Source organism: Mustela lutreola, chromosome 12 (assembly GCF_030435805.1).
Source record: "Mustela lutreola isolate mMusLut2 chromosome 12, mMusLut2.pri, whole genome shotgun sequence".
Lineage (NCBI taxonomy): Eukaryota > Metazoa > Chordata > Mammalia > Carnivora > Mustelidae > Mustela > Mustela lutreola.
Window position 1 is genome coordinate 25482307 of NC_081301.1, and position 16563 is coordinate 25498869.

Here is a 16563-nt window from a genome sequence, read left to right on the forward strand (position 1 = left end):
TGGGGAGATGGAGAGGAGAAGGGAGAAATTTGAGGGGGAGACAAAGCATGGGAGAATGTGGACTCTGAAAAACAATCTGAGGAGGGGCGAGGGGTGGGAGGTTGGATGACTCAGTGGTGGGTATTATGGAGGGCATGTATTGCATGGAGCACTGGGTGTGGTGCATAAACAATGAATTCTGGAGCACTGGAAGGAAGTTAAAAAAATAAATTTAAAAAAATGGAGGTTCTTACTGCTAGGATAAATGAAGCAGAAGAGAGAATTAATGATATAGAAGGACAAATGATGGAGAATAAAGAAGCTGAGCAAAAGAGAGACAGACAACTACTGGACCACAAGAGGAGAAATCAAGAGATAAGTGATACCCTAAGATGAAACAATATTAGAATAATTTGGATTCCAGAAGAAAGAGAATAATTGGGATTCCAGAAGAAAGAAAGAGAGAGGGGGCAGGAAGTGTATTGGAGTGAATTATAGTAGAGAATTTCCTTAATATGGCAAAGAGACCAAGCATCAAAATCCAGGAGGCACAGAGAACCCCCCTTGAAATCAATAAAAATAGGCCAAACCCTGTCATCTAATAGTGAAACAAGTCTCAGTGACAAAGAGAAAATCCTGAAAGCTCAGGACAAGAAGTCTGTAACATACAATGGTAGAAATATTAGATTGGCAGCAGACCTTTCCACAGATACCGGCAGGCCAGAAACAACTGGCATGATATATTCAGAGCACTAAATGAGAAAAGTATGGAGCCAAGAATACTATATCCAGCTAGGTTATCACTGAAAATAGAAGGAGGGGCACTTGGGTGGCTCTGTTAACCTTTAACAGAGGTTAAAGCCTCTGCTTTCAGCTCAGGTCATGTTCCTAGGGTCCTGGGATTGAGCCCTGCATCAGGCTCTCTGCTCAGCAGGGAGCCTGCTTCCTCCTCTCTCTCTGCCTGCCTCTCTGCCTACTTGGTGATCCCTATCTGTCAAAAAAATAAATCAATAAAATCTAAAAAAAAAAAAAGAAAATAGAAAGAGAGATAAACGTTTCTAGGACAAACAAAAATTAAAAGAATTTGCAAACACCAAATCAGCCCTATAGGACATATTGAAAGGGGTACTCTAAGCAAAGAGAGAGCCTAATAGTAGTAGACCATAAAGGAACAGAGACAATATACAATAAGAGTCACCTTACAGGCAATACAATGGCACTAAATTCATATCTTTCAGTAGTTACCCTAAATGTAAATGGGCTAAATGCCCCAATTGAAAGACGCAAGGTATCAGATTGGATAAAAAACCAAGACCCATCAATATGCTTTCTACAAGAAAATCATTTTAGACCAAAAGACACCTCCAGATTTAAAGTGAGGGTGTGGAAAACAATTTATCATGCTAACGGACATCAAGAGAAAGCTGGGGTGGCAATCCTTATAACAGATAAATTATATTTTAAGCCAAAGACTATCATAAGAGTTGAGGAAGGGCACTATATCATACTTAAAGGATCTGTCCAACAAGAAGATCTAACAATTTTAAATATCTATGCCCCTAAAATGGGAGCATCCAACTATATAAATCAATTAATAACAAAATCAAAGAAAAACTTTGACAATAAAGTAGTTGGGGACTTTAACACCCCCTCACTGGAAAGGACAGATCATCCAAGCAAAAGATCAACAAGGAAATAAAGGCTTTCAATGACACACTGGACCAGATGGACATCACAGATATATTCAGAACATTCCATCCCAAAACAACAGAATACACTTTCTTCTCTAGTGCACATGGAACATTCTCCAGAATAGATCATATCCTGGGTCACAAATCAGGTCTCAACTGTACCAAGAGATTGGGATCATTCCCTGCATATTTTCAGACCACAATGCTCTGAAGCTAGAACTTAATCACAAAAGGAAACTTGGAAAGAACTCAAATACATGGAGGCTAAAGAACATCCTTCTGAAGAATGAATTAATCAACCAGGAAATTAAAGAGGAATTGAAAAATATTCATGGAAACAAATGAAAATGAAAACACAAATATTCAAAATCTGTGGGACACAGTAAAGGCAGTCCTGAGAGGAAAGTATATAGTGATACAAGCCTTTCTCAAACAAAAAAGGGGGGCACCTGGGTGGTTCAGCGGGTTGGTCCTCTGCCTTTGGCTCAGGTCATGATCTCAGGGTCCTAGAATCGAGCCCCATGTCAGGCTCTCTGGTCAGCAGGGAGCCGGGTTGCCCTCTTTCTGCCTGCCTCTCTATCTACTTGTGATCTCTGTCTGTCATATAAATAAAATCTTAAAAAAAAAAAAAAGAAAGAAAGAAACAAGAAAGTTCTCAAGTTCACAACCTAACCTTACACTGAAGGAGCTGGAGAAAGAACAGCAAAGAAAGCCTATACCCAGCAGGAGAGAGAAATAATAAAGATCAGAGCAGATATCAATGAACTAGAAACCAAAAGAACAGTAGAACATATAAACAAAACTAGAAGCTGGTTCTTTGAAAGAATTAATAGGATTGATAAACCCCGGCCAGATTTATCAAAAAGAAAAGAGAAAGGACCCAAATAAATAAAATCATGAATGAAAGAGAAGAGATCACAGTCAACACCAAAGAAATACAAACAATTATAAAAAAATATTATGAACAACTATTACACCAGCAAATTTGACAATCTGGACAAAATGGATGCATTCCTAGAGGCGTATAAACTACCAATATTGAACCAGAAAGAAATAGAAAACATGAACAGACCCATAACCAGTAAGGACATTGAAGCAGTCATCAACAATCTCCCAACAAACAAGAGCCCAGGGCCAGACAACTTCCCAGGGGAATTCTATCAAACATTCTATCAAACATTTAAAGAAGTAATACCAATTCTCCTGAAACTGTCCCAAAATATAGAAATGGAAGGAAAACATCCAGACTCATTTTATTAGGCCAGCATTACCTTGATCCCAAAACCAGACAAAGACCCATCAAAAAGGAGAATTACAGATCAATATCCCTGATGAAAACAGATGGGAAAATTGTCACCAAAATACTATCCAGTAGGATCTTAAAAAGATTATTCACCATGACCAAATGGAGTTTATTCTCAGGCTGCAAGGTTGGTTCAACATGGCAAATCAATCAATGTGATACAATACATTAATACAAGAAAGAACAAGAACCACATGATACTCTCAACAGATGCTGAAAAAGCATTTGACAAAGTACCACATCCTTTCTTGATTAAAACTATCCAAAGTGTAGTGATAGAGGGTACATACCTGAATATTATCAAAGACACCTATGAAAAACCCACTACGAATATCATTCTCAATGGAGAAAAACTGAGAGCTTTTCCCTTAAGGTCAGGAACATGGCAGTGATGTCTGCTATCACCACTGCTATTCAACATAGTACTAGAAGTCCTAGCCTTTGTAGTCAGACAACAAAAAGAAATAAAAGGCATCTGAATCAGCAAAGAAGTCAAACTATCACTCTTTGCAGATGATATGATACTTTATGTACAAAACTCAAAAGACTCCACTTCAAAACTTCTAGAACTTATATAGGAATTCAATAAAGTGTCAGGATATAAAATCAACACACAGAAATTAGTTGCATTTCTATTCACCAACAGCAAGACAGAAGAAAGAGATATTAAGGAGTTGATCCCATTTACAATTGCACCCAAAACTATAAGATACCTAGGAATAAACCTAGCCAAAGAGGCAAAGAACCTGTACTAAGAAAACTATAAAGTACTCACGATAGAAATGGAGGAAGACACAAAGAAATGGAAAAAACATTCCATGCTCATGGATTGAAAGAACAAATATTGTGAAAATGTCTATGATACCTAAAGCAATCTATACATTAAATGCAATCCCTATCAAAATACCATCATTTTTTCCCCAAAGAAATGGAACAAATAATGCTAAAATATATATGGAACCAGAAAGGACCCTGAATAGCCAGAGGCATGTTGAAAAAGAAAGCCAGGGGCACCTACGTGGCTCAGTGGGCTAAAGCCTCTGCCTTCGGCTTAGGTCATGATCCCAGGCTCCTGGGATGGAGCCCTGCATCAGGCTCTCTGCTCAGCAGGGAGCCTGCTTCCTCTTCTCTCTCTGCCTACTTGTGATCTGTCTGTTAAATAAATAAAATAAAATAAAATAAAAAAGAAAGAAAGAAAGCCAAAGTTGGTGGCATCACAATTCCAGGTTTCAAGCCCTATTACAAAGCTGTCATCATCAAGACAGTATGGTACTGGCATAAAAACAGACACACAGATTAATGCAACAGAATAGAGAGCCCAGAAATGGACCCTCACCTCTATGGTCAATTAATCTTCTACAAAGCAGGAAAGATTGTGCAATGGAAAAGATAGTCTCTTCAACAAATGGTGTTGGGAAAATTGGACAGCCACATGCAGAAAGGTGAAACTGGACCATTTCCTTACACCACACACAAAAATAGACTCAAAATGGATGAAAGACCTCAATGTGAGACAGGAATCCATCAAAATCCTTGAGGAGAACACAGGCAGCAACCTCTTTGACCTCAGCCACAGCAACTTCTTCCTAGAAACATCACCAAAGGCAAGGGAAGCAAGGGAAAAAATGAACTATTGGGACTTTATCAAGATCAAAAGCTTTTGCACAGCAAAGGAAATAGTCAACAAAACCAAAAGACAACTGACAGAATGGGAGAAAATATTTTCAAATGACATATCAGATAAAGGGCTAGTATCCAAAATCTATTGTTTTTAAAGATTTTATTTATTTGACACACACAGAGAGATCACAAGTAGGCAGAGAGGTAGGCAGAGAGAGAGGGCGAAGCAGGCTCCCTGCTAGCAGAGAACCCAATGTGGGGCTCAATCCCAGGACCCTGAGGTCATGACCCGAGCTGAAGGCAGAGACTTAACCCACTGAGCCACCCAGGCACCCTAGTATCCAAAATCTATAAAGAACTTATCAAACTCAACACCCAAAGAACAAATAATCCAATCAAGAAATGAGCAGAGGACATGAACAGACATTTCTGCAAAGAACACATGCAGATGGCCAAGAGACACATGAAAAAGTGCTCAACATCACCCAGTATCAGGGAAATACAAATCGAAACCACAGTGAGATACCACCTCACACCAGTCAGAATGGCTAAAATTAACAAGACAGGAAACAACAGATGTTGGAGAGGATGCAGAGAAAGAGGAACCCTCCTACAGTGTTGGTTGGAATCCAAGCTGGTGCAGCCAATCTGGAAAACAGCATGGAGGCTCCTCAAAAAGTTGAAAATTGAGCTACCCTATGACCCAGCAATTGCACTACTGGGTATTTACCCTAAAGAGACAAATGTAGTGATCCGAAGGGGCACCCGAATGTTTATAGCAGCAATGTCCACAAAGCCAAACTATGGAAAGAACCTAGATGTCCATCAACAGATGAATGGATAAAGAAGTGGTATATATATACGCGTATATATGTGTACACACGCGCACACACACACACACACACACAAGAATAGTATGCAGCCATCAAAAGAAATGAAATCTTGCCATTTGCAACGACATAGATGGAACTAGAGAGTATTATGCTTTGCGAAATAAGTCAATCAGAGAAAGACAATTATCATATGATCTCCTTGATATGAGGAATTTGAGAGGCAGTGCAGGGGGGATTGGGGGGTAGGGAAGAAAAAAATGAAACAAGTTGGGATTGGGAGGAAGACAAACCATAACAGACTCTTTTTTTTTTATGATTTTATTTATTTATTTGAAGACAGAGATCATAAGCAGGCAGAGAGGCAGGCAGAGAGAGGAGGAAGCAAGCTCCCTGCTGAGCAGGGACCCCGATGTGGGGGTTGATCCCAGAACTCTGGGATCATGACCTGAGCTGAAGGCAGAGGCTTAACCCACTGAGCCACCCAGCTGCCCCCGTAACAGACTCTTAATCTCACACAAAATAAACTGAAGGTTTCTGGGGGGAGAGGGGGGATGGAGAGGGTGTTTTGGTTATGAGCATTGGGGAGGATATGTAATATGGTGAGTGCTGTGAAATGTGTAAGCCTGATGATTCACAGACCTGTACCCCTGGGGCTAATTATACATTATATGTTACAAAAATAATTAATAAAAAATATGCAACTCACTAAAAAGAAATCACTGAATCTTCAATAGAGAAATGAACAAAATAAGTGAGTTTAAAATTATAACTATATAGTGCCAGAAACCAATTTTGTCCAAACTCATTATTAGTAACAACAACAAAATCTCTCTTTATTGAGGACCTACTGGGTTTCCATGTATGATCTCAGTTAATACTGATGATTAATACACTTATCAAACATAATCAACCTCACAGGATTCTAAAAATGCAAATTAAAATAAGAACTTCCATTTTTTCTAACAAAATAATGAAGTTTAAAAAGGTATAATAATGTTAAGGAAAGAGAGATCAAATAAGCACTTGCAAATATTGTCAGGGGGATGTAATTCATTACTACTTTGGGGGAAGTTCTCCCCCCCCCCACTTTTTGGCCATTTTGTTTAAGAGTTCAAAAAGAGAATATACTCTAAATGAGTAATTTTGTGGGAACTTTTCTAGGAAATAGTCATAAGTGTACAGAAATGCAACTATTAAAATGTTCATTCCAACATTATTTATAATAGCAGAAGACTAAAAACAATCCGTATGTTTAATACAAAAGGCTGGCAGATGATTTAGCAGAGTGCACTCACATTATTGGAGTCATGGGACCCTGTCCTTTCTCTTTTCTAGGTTCCCTAATTGTCATCTGATCATTGATCAGGGTACCTGAGGGGTGCCAAGAAAAGGAAACTTTTCCTTGTTCTGCCCTGGAGAATAGTGGAACAATCAGGACCAGATTTATATGTTGGTCTTCTCAGCATTTCTGAGAGACAGGAATATCCAGGAATATCCAGGTCTCTGGGCACTGAAAGAAGCCTAGCACCTAGCAGATTTCTAGGCTATATCCATTTGAAGACAGCTGATGAGCTATTGCAAATACTATTAGGACTCCCTTCCTCGTGCTCCTACAGCTCTGTGCACACAGTCTTATCAGTCCCCATAATTTTGTATGGTACTTACCCACCTTGTTTGCTTTTTTCACTAATTCCTGGAGGGCAGAAGTTACTGATCATCTTGGTTGGTGACCCAAGAGTTAAGTGTTCGATACATTATATTGAAAGACTGTATAAAATATTGGTTAAGTTCTATATTCATATTGTCTGGGTTTTAATCTTGGCTTTGCCATTTCTTAGTGCTCTGAATTTGGATAACAAATTTATCTGAACCTCAGTTTCCTTATTTGCAAAATGGGGTTGGTAAAAGTCACCAAACTTACAAAGTTACTAAGTGAGTTCATCTCAGAACAGTACCTAGACAATAATAAGTCCTCAAAAAATGTTGGCTGCAGATATCCATAGCAATTATTTTTTATAGGAAAATTTCTCTTTTGAGATAAATATGGCCATACTTGCCGATGAGTTCTAATCACTAAATAATCAACGAATTTACTTTGGGGACATAGAAACATAGATCTAACTTTTGGAGTTCATTGCAAATGTTTGCCGCAATGTCGGGTAAATTACAGGTACTCATTGAGGGTTTAATGAATAGATAAACATATGGATTAGTTGCAGACGAAAACAAAACAAAAAAAAAAGGAGAAAAATCTATGGCAGCAATAACAAAAATGAATCCCCCATTTTTGGTGTCTTAATGATTATGAAAGTTCTCCTGTTTGGAATTGGATGTATACATATCTTTCAGGAGGAAAGCCATATGGCTTAATGGGGAAAGCCAAGGGGATGGAGTCACACGATTAGGCGCTCATCTGTGCTCTGCCACTTAGTAACTGTGGGACTTCAGACAAATTCTCTAACTGGTTTGGTTGTCAGTGTTCTCCTTAATAAGATAAGGTTAATTATTCCCACCTCTTGGAGCTGTTATTTGGTTGTTGCCATTGTTTTGTTCCTTGTTTGATGTGACAAGTTTTAATTCAGTTATTCATTAAAATACCATTAGCTTATTCTTCAGGACAACAGCAAAAGTCCCCGTGGCACTCTGGAACTACGTATAGAATGTTATAGAGCAGGGGACACACGTTAGCTAAAGCCTAACTGCCAACCAGATCACTTAATATAAGGTATGGTAGGACAGTTTCTATAGAGTATTGGAGCTTCTATTTTTATTTCAGACTATTTTATGTTGTGTTACAGGTGCGGTGGGGAGATTCCTGAAATCCATTTTTCTGTGTGGTAAACACTAGTGGAAGTTGGTGTCACGAAGCTCTCAGAGGTGACATACAATTGAGAACAAGGAGGGCATTCAAGTCAGGTCAGCCATTGAACATGGACATGGAAAGAAAATCTGTTACATATGGACTTAATGGAAACTATGCCCTAATTTATGTTACGCTGATCCAAGAAGCCTCTGCTGAAAGTCTGCCTGGAAACGTCCGTGTGATGTGTCATGTGAGAGAGACCGTATTTTTGTTATATTTCTCTAATTCCATCAAAGGGGTTGCCTTGGGCTGACCTATCGTAGATTGTGACGTCAAATCATTATCTGGAGGCAATATACAGGATACGAATGTAAGTTTTGTCTCTTGGCTTAGAAGGCAAAGATGTCATGTTGAGAATACCAGCAACTGGATTGTCACCCAAAATTGTTTAGACATTTAGAATACTTGGGTGTGTATTCAGAATTTAGATTTGTAGGTTTTGTATTCATTAAGCACTTCTCTAAGTACTTATTGGGTGCCAGGCACTACTCAACGTGCTATGGACCCCAAAATATAGAAAATCCAGAAGGATCCTGGTCAGAAAGAGCTCACTGTAGCTGGGGAGACCAATGTAATTTATAAAAATACAGTTTTGTACATGTCCTAGCAGAGATGTGTGTTAAGTGCTGTGACGGCACAGAAGTAATAGCATCAAATTCCTCCTGGGAGCATGAGAGAGGGGGTGAGACTTTGGGTGGCTCATGAAGGACACGTGGGGGTTCCACAGAGAAATAAGAGAGGGGTGGTCATTCCTGAGAGAGGAGAGAGCACTAGCTGAAGGAGCATAGAGGTGCTGGTGGTGGCGGATGGTGGGATCCCAGAGCATAAAGAGGAGGCGAGAGGCAGGTGAGGTCACATTGTTGAACTGGTGACTTCAGGGAAAATTAAAAAATGCTGACTCTACAATGACATAAATAATCAAAGGAACGCTTACTCCAAAATCTAAAAAAAAAATTATGAAATTGCCTGAAGGAGAATGTGAAGTTCTAGTTTCCCCCCCAACTTCCAGTGTTCAAATCCTACTTGCAGAGAGAATCATGATTGACAGGAGCTTTTTTCCCATGAATATTTCCACATATTTTCTATGCATATATAACATATATGTATGCATGTATATGTGCATGCATATATACATTTTTACACAAATGAAATCAATGTTTATGTATAACTTGTTTTATTTCCCATGTAAAGTTATATTTTAGTCATCATTCTATATGAATCCATATATTTGCATCTTATTCTTTTGACCGGCCGTAGGGTCTTCTATCAAATAGGGGGAACCACAATTTGACTCAAATGACATGTAAGGTTCTTCTTCCCACATTACTCTTGGAATTTCCACTGACCTTCTTAGATTTCAAGGAAAGAGGATAGTAGAATAATACTGAGAACCATGAATGTACCTTTGTGTTAAAACGAAGGTACACACCTGCTGGGTTGGGGGAACTGTCGTTCCAGGTCTCCGCGGAGTGCTCATCTCCACAGAGGTCCCAGGCTATCTGGTTTGACAAGGAGTTTTCAGAACTTTTCTGTTAGGGGGGGCTGCCACAGGAGAGTGGGCATTTGGAGCTGGACTGGGAAGCATCGGCATGGGTTCCTCGGGCAGGAACGCTTGCTCTGTTCGGAGCAGAATGCCACTGGACTGGATTCAGGGGGGAGGGTGGCTGTTTCCTCATTTTAATCGGTCAATCAACAAACAATTTTTGAATACCTGCAGTGTGCTCAGTAGGAACCAGCAGGGGAAACCTGATTCTTGCCTTTGAATAACTTATAATCTGGTTAGGGAAACAAGATTCATGAAGCAGTTAGTAAGATCTATGAAGCAGGATGGAAGCGAGTATTGTTGAATTATGTCCTAATAAAAGTGCTGGAAGGACTGCTAAGAAGGCTTATATGAGTGTGGGCTGAGGTAATCAGGAAGATCTCTCTGGATAGGGTGAAATGTGAAATGGACCTAGGAGGGTGGGTAGCACTCCAGTCAACAGAGTACTCGAGAGGGACCTTCCGGCCAAAACCAGTGTGCAGACCTAACCATGCAAGTCGATCGACAGGAATGTTCTATTCAGTTGTTTGGTTCCAGTCACAGGAGAGGTCAAATTTCCTGTCTGTATTCTCAGACACCAAAGCATCCTACAATTCACCTTTGCTCATGAGTCACAGACTCCTCCCGGGGAATAAAGAAAATAATGATTATTTACTATCATGAAAACACATAGCAGGGCTTTGGTGCAGCTGACATTTACGACCTGCCCCTCTATTTTCAGGCACATCGTCACTCTTACTACCAGGGTTGCTGCAGAACTTTGGTTTCTGCTGCTCTAAAACCACAGCAAGACGTGATGTTTGACTTTCAGATGTTTTTGACCAGAATCAGAAGATAGTCCAGGATTTACTAAATAAGAACTATTGAAAATGGGTACGATGCTCTCATGAACACAGGTCCACTAAAAAACCATGGTGTTGGTGACTTGGCATATCCCTGTGAGCCGAATAACATGACTCCAACTGTCTTCTTAGTGTTGTATTCTCAGATGACACCTCCATCTCCCACAGGGTTTCGGTAGATGTGTGGTGTGTTTCAGTGGATGTGTGTGACAGACATTTCTCTTTTAACCAGGGTTGTGGGAAACGAAGGGGGTTTTAAAATCTAAGTGGGGTGGGGAAAAGAAGACCTGCTTTCCTGGGGGTTTGTCTTGCAATCTTGGGCAAGCTACTTCACTCACTTGGAGGGAGTAATTCGGCAAAAATAAGAAATAGTATTCACTTGGCAGAATGCAGCATCTTGTTCTAAAGTCTTCTCAGAAAAACAAGGTTGAACTAGCTCAGGTGCTCGTCTCCAAGAGAGCTTTGGGTGAATGGGAGGGCGGTCCTGAACCTCTTCAGTTTTATGCAAACCATGGTACCTGTGCGTATATTGCTGGAAAGAGACTCCAACTTCATAACTTTCATTAGATTTCCAAAGAAGTTCATGTCCTCCCCAAAGTCAGTCACCTCTAGATGATAGAAACTCTAAAGGCTTTTTTGATGTTTGAAAATTTTATCATTTTTTAATGTTCCATCTTTATAGTAAGACTTAAAGAGTAAATATTTTCATAGGGAGAAGGATTTTCACAAATCCCTTTAAATCACACCTTCTTCATGTGAATCTGAGGTTAATTCTATATTATGGAGGATTTTTTTTTTTTTTTTTTTGCCAGAGAATTCTATGAGATCCAAACTACTATTATTTTTGTTCCACTAAACGTGGGCATTGTTTATAGGTCGACAATGTTGTTTGTTGCATTATTAAGACTGTCTACTCTAAATAACTTTGGAGAGAAAACATTGTTCCTTTAACCCAACCGTTCCTCAGACTTCCGAAAGATCTATCTTTGTATTTACAGTTTAGCTTTTCCAGGGTAAAAATGTGTTCATCATTTCATTTTGCGTCCTTAAAATAATTTCTTCTCTGAGTTACTCTTATTTCCTCAGTGTTTATTTATTTTTTTTTTAGATGGCCACTATAAGGCTTTTCATTTGCACAGTTTCTGTGTCTTTCACAGAAGCAATGGGAAGGCACTGCCCAATGATACCCAATATCTCTTTTTTAAATCCGTGAAGCATCCCTGATCTCAGGGTTGTGGGATTGAGCCCAGAGACTGGCTCCACATTTAGCGCAGGGTCTGCTGGAGATCCTTGCTCTCCAGCTTCCCCTGCTCCCCGCCCCACTCATGCGAATGTGTGCTCTCTCTCTCCATGAATAAATAAATAAAATCTAAAAAATACGAATAGTCAAGAAGACCCTCTTCACATTTAAAATCAGGGAAAAATTTTTTGAATGCTGAATTTGTATTCTTTCTATTAAAAAATATATGAGCTTTACTTCTCTTTTTGCTTTATCTGCCAGGACTCTCAAAACTAAAGTCAATGCCCAAGTATAATTTGCAAGAGGTTATTCATTATAGATATTTGCACACATCTCTTTTCTCCTATATTTACTCCAATGCTACAATTTATAAATTTTTTTGTTGATAAAATAATGCATTTTCATTAACGAAGAATGTAAAAGAAAGAATATGAGTAGTTTCATCCTTAGACACAACACTTAGCTTTCTAGTCTTCCCGTGTTTCTTTTATGCATAGATACACTTTCATAATGTTACAACCAGTTGTACATGCTGTTATATAAACTCCCTTTTTAATTAATAATATGATATTTTTGATTTTTATACTTTTCCCTAAGAGCATGATTTTTGATAATGGTTTGGTATTCTCTAATAAAGATGTGTTATTATTTTATGCTGAAATTGATATCTTTATACATGAAGGCTTGTGTTCCTTTTTGTTTACTTAGAATAAATATCCAGGAGTGGAATTACTAAACCTATTTCAAGGATTTTCATTAATGCTTAAAATTTGCTTTCCATAAGTATTGCCACAATTGCACCCCACACCAGCTGTGTTTGAGGGTGGCTGTTCCGACACACCATTGTCAACACTGAGTAGTCTTTTTTTCCCTTAGAATCTTAATTTCTCTAATAGGAAAAAAGGATATACCATTCTTTGAATTTATATTTCATTGATTTTAATATGATTTAATATTTTAAAAATGTATCAGCCATGTGGAGATTTTTATATGTGTGAGTTGTCCCTGGTTGTCCTTTGCCCATTTTTCTACTGAAGTATGTGGCTTTTTTCCTTATTGTTTGGCCAGAGTTATTTATATAATAAAAGGAATACCTCTTTGCCATCTATCTTGCATATGTTTCTCTCATTTGCATGCCCACTGCTGTGAGAAGCATATAGTACTGGGAATACAAGCAAAGAGACACGGGAGCTGGGCTCTCTGGGTTCATAGCACAACCCAGAGATTATTCAACATCTTTGTTCATCTCCTTCTTTTTCTATGAATTGGGGTCATACATATCTTTCTGATACGTATGATACTCGGAATAATGTCTAGAGTATAATGTGCCCTCGGTATTAACTAGTTTCGTGAATTAGATGTTTATTTTCAAATATCCTGCTTTATATTGTGCTGACTGAAGAGCTGTCTTGTATCTTTTTAGAGGGAGAGGTTGTGGGAGGGGGACAGGAGAATAAAGGTAGAGTAAAGGTCTGCGTCGATACCATTCGTACTTGGTGACAGCTATGCAAAGAACAAGTGAGACTTCTCCAGTTCCAAGTTTGACTTACACCCAAAATAAATGTAAGTGCATAGGAAAAGAGAACTCGAAATACATGGAACGTGCTGGTCATCAAACACACAGCTGTTGCGTCTATTTGTTTGTTTTGTTTTAAATGACAGATGATACTCCAGTGACCTATCCCTAGGAGGATTTCAGGATGTCTCACAGGTGCTTAGTTTAAGCCTCATCTTTTCCATCCAGGAAATAATCCAGGTAGGGCCCTCTTGTTTAAAGGAGGAGGAGATGACAGGCATGGTGGGTGGCTCCTCTGTAAGCGAGCTGCCAGCTAACACTCAATCCTGGAAGGGCCTAGAATTTCGCTTGGGACTGGAGACCCTCCCAGATGAAAATAAAACAAATCGTGTTCCAAATCTGGTTTTGAAATGAGGAGTGAAGAGCCTCCAATTTGAAAATAATCACATCCACTGTGTCTTCATCCTCCAAATGAGGACTCTCTTACATTTCAGTTAGTCCGTGTGCAATGTTCCTTTTATATCTGTTCTCGAAGTCTTGACATCACTAAAAATAAATGACTCAATTACGCTTGTGCATAAGCAGCTGGAAAACTACCCCAATCTTCCCAATCTCTACACTGTGTAAACAGAGACACCAAAGAGGAGAAAAAGAGAAAAAGGAAACAAAGATGAAGAGAGCAAGAGAGTTTTAAAAATCGAAAGTTCTACAGAAGAGGCTCAGGGAGGAAAGTAGGGTGCAAATTAGTTTCCCTTCTTTGTTCCCCAGCAGGACACCGTCGTTGTCCCTAAACCTTCGGGTCCAGGAAGCAAACCAGGTGGAAAAAAGGATCAAGCAACTTTATAAACACCTTGCAAAGACATGGGCCCAGCCAAGACACATTCCAGTGCTCATGGGAAAATGTTGGCAGGCGCCTCGGGTCAGATGCCCCAGGATCTTGGGGGCCTCGGCTAGAACTCGAGGACTAATGGGAAAAATGGAAACAGAATCCTGGCCGGCCAGCAAGCCCCAAGATACAACCACAAACCCCCTCCATTTCCAAAGACTGGTCTTTTGTGGTGGCTCTGAGCTCAGAATGCACAATTACAAAAATGAAATGTTCCAAACGTCCTCTACACCCACAGCATTCTTTCTTTTATTTACTGTCTTGGGTGGAAGAATATACTTTGTCTCCCAGTGTCCTTTTGCCAGGAAAGAAAAGCAGGTTTGGCCAGCAGAAAACCTGATCGTCTTTATTCCGTCCCTCACGTTACTCAGGAGATGAAGGAAAAGGTCAGAGCGGTGAGGCGGCCGGGCTGCCTCACCCTGCGCCGGGCTGCGCGTTATCTCCACGCTTCAAGGGGAGCACAGCTCTGGAGATGAAAGTAGGTCACGAGGCGGTGAAAGGGGACCAAGACTTAACAGAGGAAAATGAGAAGCCAGAGCTGGGTTAAACCCGGGGCCTCGAGCCCTCGGTGCTTCTTCTGAGAGCTTGACCAGAGAGCGGAAGGCCAGCGTCTGGCGGTGACCTCTCTCTCCTTCTCCCGCTGCCCAGCCCCGGCTTTGCTCTCATTTCAATCAGTAAACGCAGCGCCTGTGGGAGCCCAGGAATCCGTGAAGGGACCTGCAAGGGCAGTGGCAAAGAGCTTTCCTCTTTTTCCACACAAAGACGGGCCAAAGGGGACTGGTTTAAATTGCTTCCAGCAGGATTTAGGTTCGGCATGAGGAAAATCTCTCTGAGTGCGATGAGCCTCTGGAATGCATTACTAAGAGAGGCGAAGGAATCCACTTCAGAGATCCCCGAGGACGCCATGGAATGCTAATCTTTCCTTAATGGCTAATATTTTGGTGTAATCAGAGGCGGAGGCATGGATGAGCTTTCAAAGTCCCCTTCACTCCTGAGATTTGAATATGGAATCTGAAAGAGCAGTTGTCCTATGGCATCTTCAGAGTCCAAACTCTGCTGCATTGAGGTCACCTGAGGCTCCCGGGGTACCTGCCCCCACTGGTGATTAGGTTCGGGTTCTGCATGGATGGGTCCAGGGGTGTGCAGAGGGTGAGGGGAAGGGGGGCAGGTCTGGGGAGAAAAGAGTCACACCGAATGCCACAGGAGCAAAAGAATTGGAAAGTGAGTCTGAGCCAAAATTTTTAGGAAGTGCTGAAATTGGAGTTAGGGAAATGACAATAATCTATCAAATATTCCAAGGGGTAGGAAGCAGGCCAGAACTGGAAAGCAGAGCCCAGGCTCCCAAGCTGGGTAGAAGGAAGATAGAAACAGGGAAGACTGTTAAGGGCAGACTTTTACTTATGGGGTCCTTGAGACGCACCATCTCACCGGTGTGTCAAAGGAGTTGACATGCATCAAATATTTATTAACAAAAGCTAACATCTAGAAATCTATAAAAGAACATAAGAATGGGTTCAAAGGTATCTTTAAATAAGATAATTATATCAATCTTTGACCTTTTGTTTTCTTGGGTGAAAGCTAGGGGTTAGGGAATTGGGATAATCTCGTATTTGCTCTAGAAGGTGCTTCATGTAGGTAATGAGGGCCCCGTGTCTGAGAGGCATGGACTGGACTCAGTGAAGGTCCTGTGGATGGATGCTTTGGCAGCAAGGTCATCACTGGGGAGTAGGCAATTAGATGAGTCAGTCAGGCCACCTGGAAGCCCATAGCTCAGTATTAAGATACTCATCGGTACATCTTCCTTGTGACGATATTTGCCTGTACAGAGTCGGCATCTTTTTTCCCTTGGTTTTCTTTCTCCAGAGCAACCGTGTCACACAACAATGCTCATTACTTAGGATCAGTTTGGTAGACACAACCTGTATGCGTATATGCTGGGGGTCTGGGTTAGACAACATGTTACTTTCTAGCTTGTGAGTTGTTGCGCTAACAAGCAAAGAGAAGTGGTCAGCCTTCCTCTCCCTTCTGTTTCACAGACATTCATGCAGCACTGTGTACCATGAACTAGGCGGTGGAACAGGGAGTCAAAGATGAATTCGAGAGGTTTCCTGCAGTCAAGGCAATCTCTTCGGGAATAGCCATTAGCTTGCCTCAGGCTTCTCGGTCACGGAACCCATAGAGAGAGGAGAGCAGGAATGAAGCCATTATTGATGAACACCACGACTCCTGGCATTACCTTCTGTTTGG